The 23,473-nt window shown below is 52.4% G+C and overlaps 1 protein-coding gene across 2 annotated transcripts in view; it reads left to right on the forward strand.

Moving 5' to 3' along the window:
• The window catches only part of ROR2 (receptor tyrosine kinase like orphan receptor 2), a 198,549-nt gene that overhangs the window by 31,301 nt on the left and 143,775 nt on the right, over nucleotides 1-23,473 (forward strand). The gene's annotated exons all lie outside the window — the stretch shown is intronic.

Below are 23,473 nucleotides of genomic sequence, written 5' to 3' on the forward strand. Positions count from 1 at the left end.
CCCGAAAGTTCAGGTATTGGAACTTAATCCCCAGGACAGCACTGTTGAGGGGTGGGTGGGACTCTTTAGAGGCGGTGACATAGATTGGCAGGTAAATGTCATTTTCTGGAGAGTGCGGCACTTATAAAGGAAGAGCTGGGCGCTCTGTCCCCAGTGAACACCTTCCACCCTGTGGCCATGCAGCAAGGACACCCTTGTCCTGGACCGTGAGCCAAATAAACTTGTGTGACAGTCAGGCGTGGACAAAGTTGTCACCTTACGGTTCAGAGTTTTCCGTCAGATGTTGAGCCCTGATTATTCTCGACTGCTGGAGGTGAATTCCAGTGTCTCTCTTAGGAATCTTCCCAGTGCTTGATTGACTGACCAAAATGGAAGTTTATGGGAGGCTTGGACTTTCTACAAATGGATTTGAGATATTGCCATGTTAATGCTTGGCTGGAAAAAAAAATTACCATGTTCCAAGGTGACCTCATGAGCTGAAATTAGACTTATTTGTACCTCGTTCTGAGTTTGCAGATTTGAAGTTGGCACAGTTCTGTCCAACAGTGTTCTGTTTCTCAGGGCCTGGTGGCCATCAAGGTGTGCCCTGGGGATTGGTCATGGCAGAGCCAGCACACAGTAGCCCTTGGCAGGGGGAGTGAAATAGTTCTTTCAATTCTTTGGTATGGACATGTTTCTGACTAGGAATTTTCCGGGTGGGGGGAGATTGATTTTGTAATCTTATTGTGAGAACTTAAAAAAATTTTTCTTTAATGTGGTTAAATATACATACAGTTGACTATCTGAACAGCTTTTTTATTTTGGGGGGGGAGGGCAGGGGCACTTAACCACTAAGCCCTTTGTATATTTTTATTTTGAGACAGAGTTTCGTTATGTTGCTCAGGGCCTTGCTGAGTTGCTGAGGCTGGCTTTGATCTTGTGATCCTCCTGCCTCAGCCTCCCGAGCTGCTGGGATTACAGGTGTGCACCCCATGCCCGGCTCCTGAACAGCTTTTAAGTGCACAGTTCACTCCAAAGAATAAAGACCTACTTGACCTCTATCAAGTGTAGCCTTTGACCTGTCCACTTGTCAGGTTTATATGAGATATTGTTGTCTGATGGATTTTCCTAGTCATTTTAAGTTTTAATAAACATCAGGTTTTTTTTTTTCTCTTTAAAACGAGTGTAACATTTAGTGTATTCTGCTGGGCTGTTCCATCCATTCTCAAGGTAACATTGATCAAAATTTTCTCACACAGTACGGGAAATGGGATAGCAAAGAAACATTTGAAAAATCACTTGAAGAACAGTGTTATGACTCATATTCCCAGTTTTAACTTATCGTAGGTTTGTTAGTTTCTTTTTTTGAGAAATTAACCTTCATATTCTTTTAGATGAAGCTTTTTGCACTGTGTTCAGAAGTAAGTGTATCCTAGAAGGATGCACACACACACACACACACACACACACTTTATTTTAAGTAATTGTAGATGTACAAAAAGTTTGCAAAAATAGCACACTTCTGTGTACCATTAGTGTTGACTTCTTGGGTCAAGTCGGTGCCTTCAGGACTGGGCGCTTAACCATGGTGTGGTCTAATCTGGATCTCACCTTGACTTGGTTGTCGGCCTCCTGGGCCTCGGTCTCCACCTCCACAGGTCCTCTACTGCCTTGTTCAAAATAAACAGCTTGAGTTAAAGATGGGCAGAGGCTGTTGCTTGCAGGAGCTCTGGCTGTGGCTTCTGTCACAGGGCTTCGTACTGCTTTGTCCCTTCTACACTTAGGAATTGGATTCTTCTGTCCCTTCACCTCCGTTTATTTATTTGCTGAATTATTTATTGAAGTTCATTTTTAAAATGCTTTGTTCCGACAACACATGGGTTTTTCAAGAGGAGCCTGCATGGGGACCGCACAAGAGCAGGTGGGGGGATAGTGCAGATGTGGAGGGGGCGCAGCAGGCTGGGTCCCTTCCTTTGTCTCACGTATTTGTTTGGAAGCATCATTTTTAGTGAATGAGTAATAGTGTTCTCAGCTTTTCTCTATCCTACTTTAAACCGCTTCCATCATGCCTTATTATTGAAATTGTTTTATTCAAGCCGACTTTCTTTGAAAATGGGCCTCTTGTGTTATTTCTTGAAGGCAATTTAAACAAAAATTTTAATCGTGAAACTACCTGTCTTAAGATGTATCGTCACTATTTTTAAGCGTGGAGTTTCAGTGGCGTTAACCACGTTCACAGTGTTGTGCAGTCGCCACCAGTATCCATCTCTAGAACTCGTTCATCTTGCAAAATCAAAATCCTGCACCCATTAAGAAACTCCCCATTCCTCCTCCCTGTCCCTGGCAAACACTCTCCTACTTTTTATGAGTTTGACGACTTTAGGTACCTACCGCTGGGTAGATTCATGTAATATTTGTCCTTTTATAATTGACTTATGTCACTTAGCATGAAGTCTTCAGAGTTCATTCGTGTTGTAGCAGATGATGGGATTTTCTTCTTTTTTAAGGCTGTATAGTATTCCATCACACACACACACACACACACACACACACACACACATCCTTTTGTGCAGGTAAGCAGGGCACCTGGGCGAGAAGGCAGGCCGGCTCCTCAGTCCTGGTTTTCCCATCAGTGGGGAAGATAGAGCTTTTCTTTCTAGTAATAAGAAGAATCATTTTTGTTTTTAAAAAATGGAAACTGGACAGTCAACAGCTGTGTGTGTGCTGCCTGCATCGTTGATTTTGCATTTGGTCCCCAGCTCCCAGGAAGTGCGCCCGAGGGAGGAAGGAGCTGTGTAGGGTGGGTGCACCCCAGTCCCAGGATGCACACATTGGACTCCTGTGGCGCAGACAGGCGGAAGTGCACCCAGGGCTGTGAGATTCCAAGACAGATCACTGGAGGAGGAAAAGCAATTAGCAAGCAATTTTAACTTTCTCATCAGAAAGAAATTCTATAGGTTGTTTTTGGCAAAGAGAGGTGTTTTGTCAGGCCCTGTGCACTTTGGAGCTGTGGAAGTTCAGGGGGTTTGGGGTCCCTGTGGTTTTCTTCTTCAATTCCTTTTGTTGGCGTAGTGCTGACAAGAGCCGGATCCTCCGGGATGTACTAATTCGAGGTGATAGGAAGGGGAACCGTCCAACCTGTAGGTTTTATGGGTTTTCATAATGAAATTATAAGGTGTTTACACTTCAAGGAATTTGAGTCGCTCTTCTTAATTGGCACCCTCTGCCTGAAATCTCAGTGCTGTTTCTTTTGGCTCTCTGGAAGCCTTTAAAATCTCAACGGAGGTCCTTTTGGGTAATCTCTTAAATATGACATTAATTTTTACTCGTTTATTAATATCAGTGTTGAAGTCATAGTGCTTAGACGCCGAGTTTATCTTGATCATCTTTTGAGGGACTCATGTTGTGGGTTTCTCCAAGGTCACGTTGTGCGCCTCGTAAACACCTTGTGTCAACATCCACTCCCACGGGACAGTCCTGGCCCCTGCCTACCACCTGGGGTGGTCTTTCTGGGCATTCAGTGAGTCAGTCGTCATAAAGCTCCCAAGACCAGGGCTGGGGCTGCAGAAAGTGCTAGGTTGATGGGTTTGTTAAGATGACTTGCAGGAAGCTGCCTCTGGTCCCTAGTCAAAGGCACTAAGAAGTTGTATTCTTCCTTCCTGTACTTTAAAGGGCCTTCTGAGTTGGCATAGGTAGGTGTTGTATGTTCTGCTTGCAGTGCTGGGGACCCCACCGCAGGGCCCTGCACGTGCTGAGCAAGAGCTCTACCCGCTTTGAGCCACATCCGCAGCTCTGAGAGGTGTTTTGGTTGTGTGTCCCTCAGTTCCTGCCCAAGATCTCACAGGGCCTCAGGGGCTGCTTCTCCCAAAGTTCAGATGTCCCCATGTCTTCCCTTCAGGCCTAAAGAGCGTCCCCTCTGATATGGTTTGAATTTCCCCACCAAGCTCCTGTGGAATTCCATCTCCATGGCGAGGGGAGACTTACTCTGACCATGGTGTTTGGAGGTGGGACTTTAGGGAAGTGATGAAGGTTGAATAACTTCAATCCAATGGGACTTCATAAGAAGAGGAGCAGAGACCCAGCTAAGATCCCTGTGATGTCCAGTGCCTCCTTATGACTTTGAAGAGTCCCCACTAATCAGAAGGACCTCACCAGATATGGCTATCCAACCTTGAATTTCCTGGCCTTTTAAACCATGAGCTGGGATTTTTTTTTTTAAACTTTACAAATGACCTGGTCTCTGGTATTCGGTTATAGCAACAGAAAATGGAAACTCACTACTCACCTTGTGACTCAAGACTAGGGAGTTGCCCTCCACTGATAGTGCAGCTCTGTCACTCATGCCTCAATACTAGTTTTGGATTCCTCTCAGTCTAGCTGGACACCCTAAAGATCCAGAGCTGACAGGAGGCACACAGCCCATTTTATTCCAGTCTTGGGATCATTTAAAAGAGAAAGGCAATCCTGAAGTGTTTTGAGATGACTTCTGTTTAAGGAATGGATTCTGGAGGATCAATTTCAGGAATTTGGGAAGCAGCCCCTTTTTTGCAAGTGAGTGAGACACATCTGGTTTCCTGGCAGAAGTGACCCTGGCCTGAACCTTTCCCAGAAGGATGACCACACTGACCCCATGTGACCCCTGCTGGTTTTGCATCACCCTTTCTAGCTGGTTTTTTCCTTCCTGTTTCTTCGTTGTGCAGATTCCCATTTCTCCAACCATGAAAGCAACGTAGAGGTAGCAGCCATGTTGTCCTGTGGGAAATTGCCAAATCCTCCTTGCCCAAGGGGCACAGGGGAATCTGTTATTAACTTCCTCTTGCTGATGGATTTGGGGTCAGTCCTCCATGCCCACGTGTATTTGGGAAGGATGTCGCCAAGTGTTTTGCTTCCTGGGCACCCGCACTGCCTCCCTGTTAATACAGGGACCGGTCGGGTGTGTGTGTGGGTGGGGGTGCTGTGTGCCCTTTGACCCGGAGGGAAAAAAATGGTGTCTTGGCCCCTAAACATGCAAAGGGGAAGAGGCATTTTACTTGGAATAAAGGATTTCCTGTGTAGCATTTAGACGGTTAGAGATTTCTCACTTTTATGGTTTTTATATGCTGCCCTGATTTAACTCCCTGCCAAGTCTTATCCCTTGATGCGAAAGGGAAAAAAGAAAAAAGAAAAAGAAAGAAAAGGAATCCGATGGGGAATTGCTTCATGGCTACAGAGTTTCAGTTTTGCAAGATGAAAAGACCCCCCCCCCCATGGTACGGAGGGTGCAGTTGGAGTCTATTTAATGCCACGGAACTAGACACTTAAAAATGAAAATGGCAACTTCTACGGTATACACTTGCCACAATTAGAAAAAAATGCCTGAAGATCTAAAACCCCTGGGTTAGTGTCTCCTCCTCCTCCTCCTCCCCCTCCTTCTCCTCTTCCTCCCCCTCCTCCTTCTCCCCCTTCTCCTCTCCTCCTCCTCCCTCCTCCTCTTCCTCCTCCTCCTTCCTCCCCCTCCTCCTCCTCTTCCTCCTCCTCCCTCCTCCTCTTCCTCCCCCTCCTCCCCCTCCTCCTCCTCCCCCTCCTCCTTCTCCCCCTCCTCCTTCTCCCCCTCCTCCTCCTTCCCCCTCCCCCTCCTTCCCCCTCCCCCTCCTCCTCCTCCTCCTTCCCCCTCCTCCTCCCCCCTCCCCCTCCTCTTACCCTCCCCCTCCTCTTCCCCTCCCCCTCCTCTTCCTCCCCTCCTCTTCCTCCCCCTCCCCCTCCCCCTCCTCTTCCTCCCCTCCCCCTCCTCCCTCCCCCTCCTCCCTCCCCCTCCTCCCTCCCCCCTCCTCTCCCTCCCCTCCCCTCCTCTCCCTCCCCCTCCCCCTCCTCTCCCTCCCCCTCTCCCTCCCCCTCCCCCTCCTCCTCCCCCTCCTCCCTCCTCCCTCCCCCTCCTCCCTCCCCTCCCCCTCCTCCCTCCCCTCCCCCTCCTCCCTCCCCTCCCCCTCCTCTTCCTCCCCTCCCCCTCCTCTTCCTCCCCCTCCCCTTCCTCTTCCTCCCCCTCCCCCTCCTCTTCCTCCCCTCCCCCTCCTCTTGCTCCCCTTCCCCCTTCCCCTCCCCCCCTCCTCCCCCTCCCCCTTCCCTTGCCCCCTTCTCCTTCCCCCTCCTCCTCCCCCTCCCTCTGTCCCCCTCCTCCTTCCCCCTCCCCCCTCCCCCTCCCCCTTCCCTTGCCCCCTTCTCCTTCCCCCTCCTCCTCCCCCTCCCTCTGTCCCCCTCCTCCTTCCCCCTCCCCCCTCCCCCTCCCCTCCTCCTTCCCCCTCCCTCTCCCCCTCCCCTCCTCCTTCCCCCTCCCCTCCTCCTTCCCCCTCCCCCTCCCCCTCCCCTCCTCCTTCCCCCTCCCCTCCTCCTTCCCCCTCCCCCTCCCCCTCCCCTCCTCCTTCCCCCTCCCCCCCTCCCCCTCCTTCTCCTCCCCCTCCTCCTCCCCCTCCCCCTCCTCCTCCCCCTTCCCCCTCCTTCTCCTTCCCCTTCCCTCCTCCTCCTCTTCCTCCCCCCTCCTCCTCTTCCTCCCCCTCCCCCTCCTTCTCCTCCCCCCTCTTCCCCTCCTCCCCCTCCTCCTCCTCCTCCCTCTCCTCCTTCTCCTCCTTCTTGGATTGAACCCAGGACCTCATGCTCTGCTGCTGAGCTACATCTCCCAGCCATGGATTATTGGCTCTTTAAAGCTGGACCTTGGGTATTTGACAATCCTTGGTGCTTTTCAAAATGTCAGTGGTTAAAAAAAAAAAAAAAAGTAGGTTTCTTCCCATCATTGCAAACCAGCACCTTTCTAAAATACAATTAAAAGGGATTCATAGAAAAACAAAGACAAAAAAGAGAGTTGAAATTTATTTCATAATGAAAGACCATTGACTGTAACTTAAAGCAACAACAAAGTGCACAAAACCAAAGAAGTTTTCATAAACTCTGTGAATGAAGGGGGAGGTGGGATCATGGTGGCAGAGGCCAGTGGCTCTTGGGGTGCCAGAGACCTGAGGGCATCCTCAGGCCCCAGTAGGTGACCTCTGGTGGCCGTGTCCATGATGCAGTGTTGGTGACGTTGGCCACTTGCCAAGAGAAGGCATTTCTGGGTTGGTGCAGCTGGGGCGGCAGGTTCTCCACGACAGGCGGCTCCTTCTCCCCAACTGCCCAGAGTTGTCCCCGCGGTTGTCGTGCAGAGTTCTGGGAGTCAGGGGAGAAGCTCCTTGTGAGCTGGCAGTTTGCCACTGGGGACATCTCACTTGGCACCGAGAAGGAGCAACAGAAGTGTCCAGCTTTGTGGGGACACACAGGCATCCTCAGTAGCCCAGAGTGACATCCCTGCCGTGGGTTTGTCCTGGTGTCCTGTCACCTCTGCCTGCAGCCAGAGAGCTGAGGTCACTGCCTGAGCCCCAAGAGCTTCAGGGGCGATGCCTGTCTGGGTTTTGGTGTGGTTTACAACCCTCCCTCTTGAGTTGACTTTAATATGCCCGCTCAGCGATTATCACTCTGTGTGTGTGTGTGTGTGTGTGTGTGTGTGTTTCCAGAGAACTCTCTTCAAATAGGCAGTGTTTTGGCTTCTTCATCAATGATAGCCTCTTAAAGCCAGCAATTCAGTTGTGCGTATATCTAGTCTGTAATTTTCTACATTTTCTTAATATGCAATCTTCTGCTGGGGTCTAGAATTTCCCAGGAAAAGTTTTACTCTTTGCTCTTAAAAAATGAAGAAAAGAAAAAGAAACCAGGCTGGTTGTCTCCCTCTTTTACTCTCTGCCCAATTTCTTTAGGTTTCCATTTTCCCTCCTCAAACCTGTGACATTTTACGCTCCTTTCCCACCACTCATCTACCACGTGGAGGGGGGCTTCGCGGTCTTTTTAAAAGGATAAGATCTGGGGTCTGTGTGGTGGATTTGAGTGCATGTGCTGTCATATTTGCGTGGCCTGGTGTGTGTGGTGAATGGTTTGTATGTGTGTAGTGTGTTCGTTTTTTGTGTATAGGTGATGTAGGTGTGTGGTGTGTGTGTGTGTGTGTGGGGGGGTGTGTCTGTGTGCAGTGTGTGGTGTGTGTGGACGTGCCACCTGCAGCAGGGAGCTTTGTAGCCAGCCCAGGCAGGGGCTGTTTTGAAGGCAGTGAGTGCTGGTAGTTGGTTTTCCCATTTGGAGGCTCCATCTCATTTATTTGGACACAGAGGTCCCAAAGTCCCCCGGGTACCATCAGAATCAAAGTTCCTCCCAGGGCTCAGCGGGGCGGCCTGGGGTGGCGGGCTGCCTGGATTCCCGTGTGCCTGGCCACCCTTGACCTTTGGCCTTCCTCCCCTTGGGTGCCCTCTACTGATGCCAAAGGCTCCTCTGCCCTGGGATTGCCAGGTGAGGCCCAGTGGGTGGCACAGAGCCTGACCTTCATGAGCCCTTGCCCCGCAGGCCGGACCCCTCTCTGCCCCAGTCTCCAAGGGTTGGCAGGGAGCTGGCTTTTGTCCTGGGTGAGGGCACGTTGGGCTCTCGGCTCAGGGCCTGCTGCTGACCTCCAGCCCATGGTGGGCCCTGCCTTTGAGAGTGGTTCAGTGCCCTCCTGGGGGGCCTGGGGACATCCTTGGCCGAAGTCGATGACAGAATGAGGTTAGTAGAGCTCTGAGATCCTGATCTGAGGACTCGTCTCACCCAGCGTCTCCTGATTATCCTTGGCGCCAGGTCTGGCTCTGGGTCTCAGCAGGCTTCCCCACGGCATGTCAGGGCAGCGATCCCCACCCCTCTCGGGGTGGTTCACATTTCTGGTGGTGTGCCTTTAATATCTGAAGTCCCTCACCTTTAAAACAACTCCGTCCATCCCCCGATGGCGTGTGTGGAAGTCAGATGGATCTGGTTTTTGATAGTGCAGCAATATCCCCTCAAGTAGAGAATAAGTCTGGCATTTATGGCTGTGTGCTTCTTAGACAGCCTTGGTCTAAGGTATTTTTATGAGCTTCTAGTAAATCTGCCCTGGAAGCCGGCTGCATGGGTTTTCTTCCCTCTTTGTCTGCAGAGCTGCTGGAACACTCACCTGGAAGCGGTGGGCGGTGGTTGGCCCTGGGACACTTGAGCATGTGGGGAAAGCTATTCCTGGGGAATGAGCCCTGTGCTGGCTTTTGGGGTTGATTTAGGGGAAAATCTTTATTGTTACCTTAACAGAAAATATGTAGGTTGGGGCTGACTTTAAAATATTCCAGGGAAAAGCCAGGCACGGTGGCACACGCCTGTAAACCCAGCGGCTTGGGAGGCTGAGACAGGAGGCTTGTGAGTTCAAAGCCAGCCTCAGCAAAAGCGAGGTGCTAAGCAATTTGGTGAGACCCCGTCTCTAAATAAAATACAAAATAGGGCTGGGGATGTGGCTCAGTGGTCGAGTGCCCCTGAGTTCAATCCCTGAAACAAATCAACCCCCCCACAACCAAGCCAAACCAAACCAAAACAAAGAGCCAGGGAGGAATTTGGAGACCTAGGAACTAGGCTTCTTCGTCTTCTTCTTCTTTTTTTTTTTTTTTTTTTTTGGTACTTTGTATATTTTATTTGGAGACAGGGTCTCGCTGAGTTGCCTAGTGTCTCACTTTTGCTGAGGCTGGCTTTGAATTTGTGAGCCTCCTGCCTCAGCCTCTCCCAAGCTGCTGGGATGACAGGCGTGCACCACTGCACCTGGCTTAGGCTTCAGTGTTGACCTGAGAAGAGGAGCCTTGTGTTGACCTTTCAGGGCCACAGGGCACCCTGGCATCTCATGTCTGTTAATTTTGGGGGGCGTGTGCTAGAGCAGCTGGTGGTCAGTGCCTGCTGAGGTGAACTGGGAACAGGCTGTGCCTCCCTGGCTTGCTCGGCCCCGGGTGCCCGGCAGCTGGCCAGTGGCGGTACCCGAACCCTCCCTCACATCTGCCTGGTCCCCCCTCAGCAGGCTGCTCCTTTTAGGCGGGGTGCAGATGGACCGTGTTGCTCTCTGAAGCGGCACTTTTAATTTCCTGTGCTTTCAATATCGAGGGAGCGTTTTTGTCATTATTGCTGAGTAATCTGGGGACCTTCCCTTGATTTTGTGATTTTAGTAAAACGCACATGATGTAAAATTTCATCTTTTTGACCATTTTTCAGTGTACAGTTCAGTGCATGAAGCCCACTCTCATCGTCGAGCCTCGTACCCTCCCTCCCCTCCAGAACCTTCCCTGGGCCAGAGAGAAGCTCCACCCGGCCCACCTCCAGCCCCCCCCCCCCCCCCCCCCCCGGCCCTGGCTGCCCCCACTCCACCTTCTGGCTCTGTGCTCTGATTGCTCCAGGACCTTATTGAAGTGGAATCACGCAGTCTCTGTCCCCTGTGCCTGGCTTATGTCACTCAGCGCAGCGTCCCTCAGGTGCGTCCATGTTCCAGACGCCCATTCTTGGGTAGATGGTTCTACTTTAGTGGGTCTTTTTGTTCAGACTTAGGACCTCATGCCACCAGGTGAGCGCTCGACCACTGAGCTCCACCTGCTGCCCCCAGTCTATGGCTTTAAGCGGTCATTGGTCTCGTCAGTGTGGATAAAGTCTTCAGATATTGCTGGGCTCCCGTGCGCCTGCCTGTGATCCCACGACTCTGGAGGCTGAGGCAGGAGGATTTCAAGTTCAAAGCCAGCCTCAGCGACTTAGTGAGGCTCCAATCAACTTAGTGAGAACCTGACTCAAAATAAAATTGTATCTATATAAAGGGCTGGGGATGTGGCTTGGTGGTTCAATGTCTCTGGGTTCCATCCCCAGCACCTCTCTCCCACCCCCCCCCCCCCACGGCCCTAAATTACATATTAACTCCAGGCTGATGCGCCAGGCTCACAGTAAAATGAGTTCTGCAGGTTCTTGTGTCGTCCCCTCCCTGGAGACCTCAGGGACATCAGTGGCTCCCAAACTGATGGTGGGTGTCCTCAGGAGGGGTCACCCCAGCTCCCCGACCCCCTGGAGGACTGCAGTTTGGGGTCTGATTTCAGTCGAGGCTCCAGGGTGGGGAGGCCTTGACGGTGATGGAGCGGTGGAGAGTCGGCCTGGGGCCTGGGGCCTGGGGTTCTTGGAGGGAAAGAAAGGGAGGACCCTACGTGGAGAGGTGGGGCGCTTTCTTCAATTCACGGAACCTCAGGATGGAAACCGGAGCCTCCTGCTTTGGCTAAGAAACGCCATATTCTCCTGGAGGAACAAACCAGATACAGGGAAGACGAGGAGAGCGTGTGCAGCGAGGGCTCCTGACTACTCCTCTCTCCACTGGGGTGGATACCCAGAGGCTGAGTCAGCCACCTCGAGGGGCCTCCCCAGGACCCGAGGGAGGCTGGCTCTCATGTTGGAGACGATCCCAGTCTGACTTGTGGTCGGTGTGTCTGCCGCGATGGAGGAAGCACTGGAGGTCTGCTGGCACCTGGCTGGGGTGGAGGCCTGGCCAGTGACTTCACTCCCCAGCCTCAGTGCCGGCCTCTGAACAGCACAGCGTGGATTCTAGGGCTGGTTCTTGCTGAGTGCAGCAGGGGAGTTAGTTACCCTGGATGACTTTTTTTTCTTTTTAAGTGCCTCTGCCGTCTTGGACTATTGAACTAGAATTCGGGGATCAGGCCCCTCACCTACAAGGACCTTATTGGCACAGGAGCTGTGGAAAGATAAATAAAGCTGCTGTCCCCTAGAAGGCAGATAATGTACTGAGCTAATATTTGAAAACCCACAAGTCTTTTTTTTTTTTTTTTTCCCTGCTGGAGAACAAAGAGGTTGGTTCTAAATTGGGGCAGTGCTTGAGGGGTGAGTAGATTTAGTTATACTGAAGTGGATAAGCTCACGATTCCTAGTTATCAGGGTTTTATGACTTTGAGCAGGAATCTGAAACATACATTTTTTTTGGGGGGGGCATTACTGGGGATTGAACCCAGAGACACAGAAACACTGAGCTACCTCCCTAAAATATTTTAGAATATTTTATTTAGAAACTGGGTCTCGCTGAGTTGCTTAGGGCCTCGCTAAAGTCGCTGAGGCTGGCTTTGAACTTGCAATTCTCCTGCCTCAGCCTCCTGAGCCGCTGGGATTACAGGCCTGCGCCACTGCACCCAGCAACGCCAAACTTTTCACATGCAGTTTGGCGTAGATGGTGGGAATAGCTTGATCCATCATAATTTATACTAGACAGACATTCACGTATTCAACCAAGAGTGGATAGAAAATAGTCAGAAAAAAGATATGGCTTCTGTGCTGAGCAGGTATGGACTTTTTCTTGTCATTATTTCCTAAATAACACAGTCTCCCTGCACTCCGGGCCGTGTGTGGGTTGATTGCAAGAGGGAAGGACAGGTGTGGTCCTGCTCTGTGGCTGCCCCAGGGCATGGCAGAGCCCCTGCTCCCTCCTGCTGGGCAGAAGGACATGCAGAAAGTTCTAGAAGACTCTCCTTGCTAGTGATTCCACAAGCCCTGTGCCCAAGTCTGGAATGAATGTCAATCACGGGGCTGTAGTGCAGCGACTCTGTACGCAGATTGACAGTGTGTTAGTATCGGGGGTCATCTAGAGACCTGCTGTGGAGGATTGTGTGTCGGCTACACGACATTTTATAAGAGGGACTTGAGCATCCTCTGATTTGGGTGTCTGTGGGGAGGCCCTGGGACCAGTCCCCTGTGGTCCCAAGGGATGTCTCTACTGCATAATTTGTACGCGATACACACCATATGATTTATACTGTGCCTGTTTATAGTGTCATTTGCATTTCAGAGAGTTCTAGTTGGGCAGCCCAGTCACACAGCTTTACAAGACAGAGAAGAATCAGAGGGAATTAGGGGAATCCCTGGTGCCACCACATAGGGGTGTCGGCGCCCTCCCTCACTGGGACAGTCTGGTCAGCGTGCAGATGGGCCCCTGGTGCAGCCCCTGGTTGTATATATTAAAAAACACTTCAGTGTTTAAAAAGAAAAATGTGCCCAGAAGAGGGTTTTACACTCTAGTAGCTGATAAAACCGGGCCTTTTTTTAATTCCACGGGCTTTGCTCCTTAATTACTCTGTAATCAATAGTGGATTCTCTTACAAACAAAGGCGGTGGCCTGGGGACAGTGCTGACTTTTGAGTCTGCTGCCAGCATGGAAGAGCGGGGCTGAGAGGGGACTTCGTGGTTTCTTTGCAGCCTGTGACCCTGGACTCAGCTGACCCCTGCCACTATCCCTTCCACTGTCCGGTGCCTCCTGATGGCTTTTCCTCTTCCGGGTGCGCGTCTTCTTCAAGCTTTCCTTGGCTGCTGTTAAATGGTTTTCAGTGCCACTGTCACTTAAAAGCACATGGGCACCCTCTTGCCCACTGACTTGGTCTTTTTGTTTCCTCTCATCTTGGGCCCAGATGCAAGATGGCACCCCTCTGTCCCTGCTAGGCTCCCTCCCCTCCCCCCACCAGCACTCAGGGCAGCCAGGACAGTGGGCGGATTGATCCCAGGAGGGAAGGACCTGGGTCCCAGGTGTGGTCACAACCCTCCTGCTCTGTGGTTGCCCCAGGGCAGGCCAGAGGGGAGGAGGAGGTGCACCAAGGGCTGGATGCTGTCCCTGCTGGGGACTCCACAAGCCACTGCACCTCTTAGCTTTGACACTTTATCACCTTCTTGGGACATTTGTCTCTGGGGTCCCAGCACCACTGGGAGGCAGGGTCAGCTCCAGGCCCTGGCCCCCAAACTGCGTGTGGTGCGGGTGGGGTGCTGTGCCGAGGGGGACCCTGTGCAGCTTGCTGAGCCTTATCTCGGGGCCCACCCAGCTCTGGTGGGCTCTTGTGGTCTCTAGGGACTTACAGATTAATGTTTTACCTGATTATCAAGGTTGCCTTCGCAGGTCAGCTAGAGAGATTGTTCTTCTGTAAGCTTACTTCTTGTATCCATCGTTTCCGGGTGTGTGTGTTCACACGTGTGCGTGTGTGTAATGTTTGTGAGTGTATGTGTGTGTTGGTGTGTCCTGGTTTGTGTATATTCTTGTGTGTGAGCGCATGTGGTGTGTCTGGGTGTGTGTGGACACGTGCATGCACACATGTGTGTATGTGTCTGTGTCTAATGTCCTGGTATTTGCGTGCATGTGTTTGTGTGTATTCATGAGCGTGTGAGTACACTTGGTGTGTGGGGGTGTACGTGTGTGCGTTTGCACATGTCTGTGTGTATGTGCACGTGTGTTTGTGTGAGCCTTCCTGAGGGGTGTGTGTTGGGTCCAGGTGTCGGGTGGGTGACGGCAGAGTCTGGTGGCAGTCTTCCTGCGCCGCCTCCTGCAGTCCCCATCGAGCTCTTCCTGCCGCTCTGCTCCCGAGTGGACCCGTTCCCATGGGGTATCTGCCACCCTCTGTGTGCACCTGAGTGACTGATGGGGACAGGCCGGGTGGCATTGTATGCTGGCGTGTGGAGATCACAGACTTTCCTGTTCCCCTTTGATGGAGGAGGAAGCAGGGCCAAGGGGACCCTGGGCTGGGGTCCAGACGCCAGGGATCCCCAGGCCCTGCTCTTACTGCTGCTCCTCTGATATTCACACACCTTGCAGCTCTGGCTTCCTCTGCAGCCCTGCGTCCCCAGCTCCCCTTTGTGAGGCTGGCAGCACACGTGGCCGCTTGTTTGCCTGATTGATTTCTGTGCACCAAGGTGCATTTCTTCCCGGTACCTCTGCGCCTCTCTGGTGGGGATTGAGCCCTGGGGCTCTTTCCCTGAGGTGCTCACCTCCCAGAGGCCCGGGGTCAGGGGGTCGGCCTCACCTGGTAGGCGTGGGCATGGGTGGTTTGTCCAGAGCTGCCTGCCCAGGCTGGACTGCTGCTCTCATTTCCCTTTCTGCTCTGCTCAGTGAGCGCAGTGGACTGACACCAGGATAATGTGCTGTGGCCCTGTAGTATCGCGTTCCCCAGGCTTCTCCCGGCTGCCTCCAGAGACCACTGACTCTCACAGGGGCCGCCCTCGGGGCTGGCAGCTGGTCATGGTGGTTGCCAAAGGTACCTCCAGGGTGCACACCGGTCTCAGAGGCGCCCAGATCCTGCAGCTCTCTCCACATACATCTCTCCTTCCACACCAGGGCCTGGCTTGGCTCTGTGCTGGTGTAAAGGGAACGTGATTTCAGCTTTGCAGATACCACTGTCCTTTTGAAGTTTTGCAAGAATTGACATCCGACAGGCACTTCTGGGTTGTGCCTATGGTGCTGGTCACCTGGGTGTTTCTAAGAGGCTGATCATAGATTGGTCATTCTGTCATGGGTCCATTGTATTTCTATCAAGTTGTGAAAAAAGGGGGCTCTCTGAGACCTCCTGGGCTGGGCCTCCTGCCTCTCCCATCTGCTTTGGGACATGCTGGGTCTCCATGGGTCTATCACTACTTTCCCCCGCCCCCAGGATTTTGTGAGGTTTGGGCATGGGATGGACCACATACAGTGCCAGTCGCCTGGTGCCACCCAAGTGAAGGCTGTTGGGACTTTGGACTTGGAAACCTGACCTGGGGGTGCTCTTTTGGATCACAGCCCCGTGTTGGGTCCGGCAGGGCTCCTTGCTCCGGGTGCCTCCAGGGTGCTTACAGATGAGATGTGCCTCTGGCTCCCGGGTGGCACTTACCTTCACGTGGAAGAGCAGCTTTCACGAGGCGCAGAGCCCCCCCCTCGCACTCACTCTCTAAATGAGCTGTGTTTCCCAGGGGAGAGGATGTTAGCAGGCAGCCGAGGGCAGTGGAGCCCAACGGTGTTTGCTGGGGCCCGGCCAAGCGGAAAGCTGAGGCCTGTCAGGAATGATTAAAGAGCCCAGTGTTGGAGAAGAACAGGCCTTTCTGTTGGTGGTAAAATGATTAGAAAGCAATAAGAAAAATGCAGGTTGGGACAGGACATTGTTTTGTTTAATCAGTTCTAACCCCCCCCCCCCAAAAAAAGAAATGCCCTTAGAAGCATTTTTATAGGGATCACGATATGCATGTGAACGGTTCTCATCCTCCTTTCAGACGAAGGGGCAGCCAAAGGTTCTCTTCCTGATGTTGGATGAGGTACTTTCTCTAATGGGAACCAGGGATAGTGACCAGCACCCAGACGTGCCCAGGCACTGGCCAGATGGAAGAAGATATCAGGTTCTGATTGTCGCCTCTTGGCCTGCACAGAATCTGGATAGGGCCAGATCTTTCTGGAAGCTGAAAGGAGATTCTTGGAACTTGATCACTTTCCAAGGGGAAATGGGGATCTGGGGAGAGTGAATCTTGATGTTTAGAGAGTGGTGTTTCTGAGGGTGAGACGGGGACAGCCGGCTGGAGACGCAGAGGATCTGGGGTCGCATCTGGAAGATTCTCCTGGAGGTCAGGTCAGGGCTATGAATGTGCCCAGTGGAGTGGCACTGGCAGGGCCCAACAGGTGGGCCAAGGACGTGAACCGTTGAAACTCTCTTTCAGGGCACGGAAGACCGATGGGCAGACTTCCCCAGTAACAGATCTTAACTCCTCCTCTAAGCTCCGTGGATTTTATCCTTTCTTGCAACATGAAACCTTGACCTTTATCAAAAACAAAGGCTGTTTGACTCTTCCTAAGTGACTTCTGACATGGGCTCATTTTGCTGATGTGTAAGCACTTCCAGTTACCACACGTTCCATGGGAGTTACTGCCACCAGGCGACTGCGGGGGACACTGGCTTCTCTGCGTGATCAGACGTGAATCACGAGCGGAGGACGGAGGTGGGAGTTGTTAAATATGCTTTAGTTTTAGGTCCAGAGGTTTCCCACAGACCTCACGGCCTTTCCTGCTGCCTCAGACAGCATCCTCCTCGGTGTAGACCAGGCACCTGTGTTGACCCCTCATGAGGATCAAAGGGCGTGGTTCACATTGGGGCTCCCTCTCGATGTCGTCCTTCTGTGGGCCCAGCGACAGGCACCCCCGTCACAGTGTCACACAGCGCCCTTCCACGGCCGTAACCATGCCCCCCGTGCTCCTCTGCCCGCCCCTCCCTCCCCCTGGCCCACTGATCCTTTTACTCGCTTGCTCTTTCCAGAGTGTCATCGCGTGGGAACTCTGCGGGCTGCAGTCCTCTCAGATGGGATTCTTTCAGTGAGTGATACGGGTTTAAGCTTCCTCCATCTTTTTCACGGTCTGAGAGCTCACTTCCTTTTGGCATGGAGACGTTCCAGCCGCTGCCCGTACCCTGCTTTGCTCGCCCGTCCACCTGCTGGACACACGGGGTTGCTTCCCCGTCTCAGCACTTAGAGGAAAGTTGAGCTGCTCTAGACATCCGCAGGCAGACAGACAGACGTCTTCAAGCCCCTTGGGTGGGTACCCAGAGACAGAGGGCCGGGTCATATGGGAAGAGTGTGTTTAGTTTTCTAAGAAGCCGCCAAGCTGTCTTCCCGAGGCGCGTCCTCATTTCGCCTTCCTGCCAGCAGCGAACGAGGAGGGTTCCCGGGGCTCCGCATCCAGCATTTGATGTTGTCTGGAAATATCAAATTTTCGGTGCAGAAATACAGGAGAACCTTCAAGGGACTGGAAAGGACAGAATTCTCCTTCCTCCCCGAGAATGAAATGGCAGTACTCCCAGACATCCAGCGTTTAAAACTGAAGTCTTGGGCATATTGTGGGCATGCACGAGACTTCGGTGAAAATGAGCAGGTTTTGTGCTTCTTTATTCAATGGTGATAGAATCTAAGGTCAGTGTTAACCGCTCAGTGAATGTGCATGTTATGAGGTGACTGGGGCTTGTTGGTGGGAGATAAGAAAGTAGAACATGGGAATGTCTGAGGGAAGAACCATCTTGGTAGAGGGAGTGGCTCGTGCAAAGGTCCCGAGGCACACTCAGTGTATTCAAGGAATAGAGAGGACTGGACATTGGGGATTGTGATGGGGTCTAAAGCTGAGGCACAGCTTGGCTTTGAGCAAGCGAATGTTATGATCTGGTCTAATACTAAAAACACCCTTTGGCAGGTCTGAACTTTTAGTTTTGCATGAAGAAAGTTCTGGAAATGGCTGGTATGGTGGTTCCCCAGCACTATGAATGCCCCAGAACTACTCACCAAAATAATTAAGATGGTGCACTTTACATTATCCATATTTTTCCAGTCTGGACTGGAGGAAGCTCTCTGAAAATTGGAATGTGTCTGCGGACCAGATGGCTGGGGTGGTGGGAGTCCCTGGGGGATTGGGAATGGTTTTGAGGGTAGAGAGAGTACTGGGTGCCAACGAAGTCTGGGATGTGAATGGCTTTGTTACATAGGTGGGGTGTTAGTCTGGGTCCTCCAAGGAGCCGTCTCCAAAAGAGGATTAGATGCCCAGGCATTTTTCATGGAAGTGACTGAGCAATAAAATGTGGGTTGGACCCAAGGACTTAAAATCAGCATAGTGCAGTGACGCAGCCACATCATTGTTTACAGCAGCTCAATTCACAATAGCTAAACTATGGAACCAACCTAGGTGCCCTTCAACTGATGAAGGGGTAAAGAAAATGAGGTACCTATACACAATGGAATATTACTCAGCCTTAAAGAAGAATGAAATTATGGCATTTGCAGGTGAATGGATGGAGCTAGAGAACGGCCGGCATGCTAAGTGAAATAAGCCAAACCCCCCAAATCAAAGGCTGAATGTTTTCTCTAATAAGTGGATGCTGATCCATAATAGGGGGCAGGGAGTGAAGGAACTTTGGATTGTGCAGAGGGGAGTGAGGGGAGGGGAGGGGAGGGGTGCCGTGACGGGAAGCAGTGGAATGGAGAATGAGAGGGACATTGTCACCCTGTGCACGTGAGATTACACTCCGCGTGTGACTCCGCACTGTGTTCAGCCACAGGAATGAGAAGCGGCGCTCCATCTGTGCACAACGTGTCCAAATGCGTCCCCTTGTCACCTATCAATAAAAAACGTGGGTTGGAGCAGGAGGGAGACTGCCACAGGTCACCAGGCTGTGATAAGGACAGTCCCAGGAGGAGGAGGAGGAGGAGGGGGAGAGAAGGAAGAGTCTTCCTTCTGGCCTCCAGCCAGGGTGGAGATGCAGCTGGGGGCAGCCTGGGGCACCGACGACGGAGTCCCCCTCTGCTGCCCGAGGTCGGCCGGGTGCATTCCCACGGCCGCCCCAGCTAGGCTTTCATTTTGTATTTGGTATTTTTTTTTGCTGAGCCAATGCTTAAAAATAATGGTTGGTGACTTCATCAGGCCGCGGCGTGGTGTGGACATTCACAAGGGTAACACAGAAGGGGACTAACTCTCTGCCATGACTTAAAACCCCGGCATTTGTCCCATGGGACGAGTTTTCTAGGGGTCAGGTGCCACTTGGAGCGCTTCATATATTGTAACCCCTGCCGTCGCCCGGCCACCTGTTGACAGAAATACTCCACTTAACAGACGAGGAAACTGAGGCACGGGCAGGAGAGGGGCCTGGTCTCCAGCGGGGCCAGGAAATGGGATTTGTCTCCAGGCTGGGGTGCCTCTCAGCAGGTGCCGCACAGAATTTGAAGATCCCTCCCAGTGTCCTGTGCCCCGGGGCACACACCCCGTGTCCTCCCCAGGAGTGTGACCACAGTGCATTTCCCTTTTGTTTTCTGACCCTTATGTCAGAGACAGAGGTTAGAGAATAGAACCATGAGAAGGGTTTGAGTCCTGGTGCTGCCTTTAGCTGAAGGGGTGCTCAGGACAGAGATGTGGGGGCAGAGATGTGGGCAGCCTCTGTCTCGGGGAGGCCTTGTCCTAACTGGGGAAAAAAAGTGACAGGCAACAGTCCTGTGGTCACAGAAGGCTGGATTCACACAGCCACCCGGAGGGGCCCGGGTCAGACCCCGTGGTGACCAGAGACCTCCGTGGCAGCACGAGATCTGAGAAGGGGACTCCCACTGCCCGGACTGGACTTGGCTTTCTATGACCCTGAGTTGGGAACCCAGCCATATTGCTCTTGAACTTCTGACCTATAGAATCTTAAACGAAGACATAGTCGGAGTTTTAAGCTGCGCAGGGTGAGGCCATTTGTTATGATGTGGTCGTAGGAAATGAAAATACCGAACGCAGATGCCTTTTAAACACTAGAAGATACGGATGCAAAAGATCCCGTATGGAACCTAGCAAATAAGACACGGCGATGATATGTTAGAAAGGTCCACAATAAAAAGGTTCCCCCAGGAATTCTAGCACGGTTCAGTGTATGGACACAAGCCACACCAACAGATGGAAGGAGAAACAAACCCAGTGAGTGCTATAAATGCTTGTGTGAAGTTTTCAGAGTTCTTGGCTGCTGGAAAGAAAGGTAGCAAAAGGGGCCTGATCAACTTGAGGAAAGGAATCTTCCAGAAACCTCAAGTGAGTATATGTCCCAGGGTAAAACATGCCAGGGACAAGATACAGGTGTTTGCTCTCCTGGTTACTGTTCTGGGCGATGCTGGAAGTGTCTGCCAACGTGATAATTAGAAAAGACAGAGAACGTTGTCATTATTGGTGGGTGACCTAAAGTTGTTGTTCTGGAAAATTCAAGGGAATCAACTGAAAGCAATTGAAGCTGGAGGAGAGCTCTTAGCATGTGAGTTAGCACACAAACCCCAGCTTCCTGTTGCCTCTGGAGCCACCTGTTGCAAAACACTTAGGGGGGCGTCTAGTAAGAAATGTGCAGTATGTATGAGAAGAAAACTGCAAACATAACAAAAAAAGACCCCAAATAAATTGCAAACGAAAGGATAGACTTATTATTTAGGAAGATCGGTTTTGTTAAAATGTTAGTTCATACCAAATAATTGCTCAACTAGCGCATTGTTAAGATCCCAAAAGACATTTTTCATGAAACTAGGCAAACTGACTAATAAACACACGGAAGCATAAAGCCTAAAGAAGTCCAGACCATTTTGCAAATGAACAGCACTAAGAGGAGAGGTTATCTTACAGATGGCAAAGTGTCGCTGTCTTAGTGCCTTTTCTGTTGCTATAACCGAATACCCCAGACTGGGGTATTTTTTAAAGAATAAAGTGTATGTGGCTCATGGTTTTTGAAGGCTCGAAGTTCAAGATCTGTCCACCACATCTGGGGAGGATCTTCTGGCTGGTGGGGACTATGCAGAGTCCAGGGAGGTGCAGAGCATCGCATGGAGAGACAGGCAGAATGTCCTAGCTCAGGTCTTTCCACCTCTTCTTAGAGAGCTGCAGTTCCAGGTGGCTGTGGTGGTGCACAGTTGTAATCTTATCGGCTCGGGAGGCTGAGGCAGGAGGATCGCAGGTTCAAAGCCAGCCTCAGCAATTTAGCGAGGGCCCTAAGCAACTTGGTGAGATCCCATCTCAAAATTTAAAAAATAAATAAATAAATAAAAATGAAACGGGCTGTGGCTGTGGCTCCGTGGCCGAGCCCCTCTGGGTTCCATTCCTAGTGCAACAAGAAGAAGAAGCTGTAGCCAGAGGGATCAGGGCCCCATGGGTCCCACTTTCGGATGCATTCCTGCCCTCTGAATACCTCACACTGGGGACGTTGAAGCCAGAGCAGTATCAGGCTCCAGTCAGTAGGATCCTGTGGTTCGGGGCGAGGAATGGACAACGGTGAGCGCCTGGATCACGTCCCACCCCCCACATTCATCTGAAGTCCCTAGAAGATGACTGTACTTGGAGGTAGGACTTTGAGGAAGTGAGGTGGAATGAGGCCCTAGAGAGATCAAGACTCAGACCCAGACCCAGGGCAGACCCTGAGAGGACCCAGGGAGCGGGTGGCGTCTACAAGGCAGAGAGGCCCGGGAGAGACCCACCCTGATGATGACTCCTGGATCCGGGACCCTGAGCCTCCAGAGCCACGGGACTGTCAGCGTTGAAATGCACACAAGACACTACGCTAGAGTCTTGGTGCGAGAGGCTTCTTGGTGACTCTCAAAGAAAAACAAAATGCAAAGAAATCAGAAATTGTCGTGGGAGGTGGCTGCTGCCTTCTTGACCCAGAACATTCTCGTCCCCCGTGAGGATCTTTAAGTGGGTGGGGGGTGTGTGTGTTTCCCCCCTCTCTTATTTTCCTGAGAATATTTCTCACTTTGAGATGCAACTCAGGGAACTGTTGACCTGGGGGAAGGAGGTCCTGCCAGCCTGGGATGCAGCGGGGGTGAGACCCCAAAGGGCTTCTGGAGGGAGGGTCTGGGAGGTTTTGCAGGGGTCTGGGGGTGGAGAGGGGGTGAGCACTCTGTTCTTAAGCCACTAAGACCCAGCGTGGGTGTCCGGGCCAGCCGGGGTCAGTGCCTAGAATTGGGATGTTCACCCCAAAATTGGGATGTTCACCCCAAACAGGCAAGGAAATGGCCCTCTCGATGGGAGGGATCTTTGTTCGTCTTAATGGAGTCCTGGTGGGACCCTCCGTCCCCCTGAAGCCCAAATGTGTTCTGTGGTAGTTTAGATTCTGTCCAAGAGATCTGGCCACTGGCGTCCCCCGAGATTCGGGGTGGCAGAACCGTCTCTGTGTATTCAGGAGGGGTTCTCCAGGGAGCCCTGGCCTGTGAATGGAAGTGGGGCTGGTTCTAGCCCAGCTTGTGGGAAGTCTGGGAAGGGGCGGGTGTGCCGTGGGTGACAGATGGCACCCTCGACCCCGCGAGGGGCTGTCAGGTCTCCTGCTGGCGCTGTGGGGCCTGGCAAGGTTGTGAGGCACCCTGCCAGAGGCTGAGCGCGGCTCGCTGGGGTCTGTGCCCAGGCCCCCTGCTCACAGGAAGGTTCCCCACCGTCCTGTGGGACGCCCACACAGGTGGCCTTTGAAATGCCCCCTGGATCCTGATTTTCTCTTCAGACCTTCCCCCAGAGGTTTCCCTTCTACCAAAAGAACACTTGTGCCCCTCTCTGGGCCCCTCTGAGGGACATGGTGGGGTCCTCATCTCCCCTTGCTCTGGAGGTTGCCGTGACAAAGGGACCTGCCCCCATTGGCTGGTGGGTGTGGCTGTAGGGGCACAACTCCCCCACCCCATACTCCACCGCGAGGGTCCACACCAGAGTTGTCCCGAGGCCTGGTCCTGAGTGAGGGGCTTCCTCTTACTATTGATGGTCAGCCCTGAGTAACAACTTCATGTTTCACTTCCAAGACCCCATAAAAGTTGGGGTGCGCAGAGGTGAATGGTAACGCTGAGTGCTGGGTTTTCTTTTGGACCTCAGGAAATCCCTGAATCAGCCCTTCTGAAGCCAGGTCTCTTGGCCCACTTTTAGGGAGCCGTTGTGCTCTGAGCTGAGTTTTGGAGTCTGTTGGTGCTTTTCACTAGTGGCTTAGCTGGAGGGGACCGCAGATGTCCCGTGGCCCAGCTGGGCACTGGTGGGTGGGGGTGGCTCTGCAGGGACAGAGGTGGGGTCCATCTGTCTCGTCAGGGGAGCCAGCAGGTCCTGGGCCTGGTCTTGTGACAGCAGAGAAGCTGGGCATTTCTTCCCAGTAGCCCTGGGTCTGCCTTCAGGGTGTGGGTTTGCGCCTGGGACCTTCCCACGGTTTCCCCCCGAAGGTCTGACCTGCTCTCTGTCTGGTTACGCTCTCCCTCTTACACACGAGGTGTTCTGTGGTCATCTCCTTTCCCGAGGAGTTGCTCAGAACCAGTCAGAAGGCACAGATGGAGAGATCCATAGCATCCAAAAGTGGAAAGAGGGCTGGGGTGGTGGCTCAGTGGT

This window comes from Spermophilus citellus, assembly GCF_964194105.1.
Source record: "Spermophilus citellus genome assembly, chromosome: 12".
NCBI lineage: Eukaryota > Metazoa > Chordata > Mammalia > Rodentia > Sciuridae > Spermophilus > Spermophilus citellus.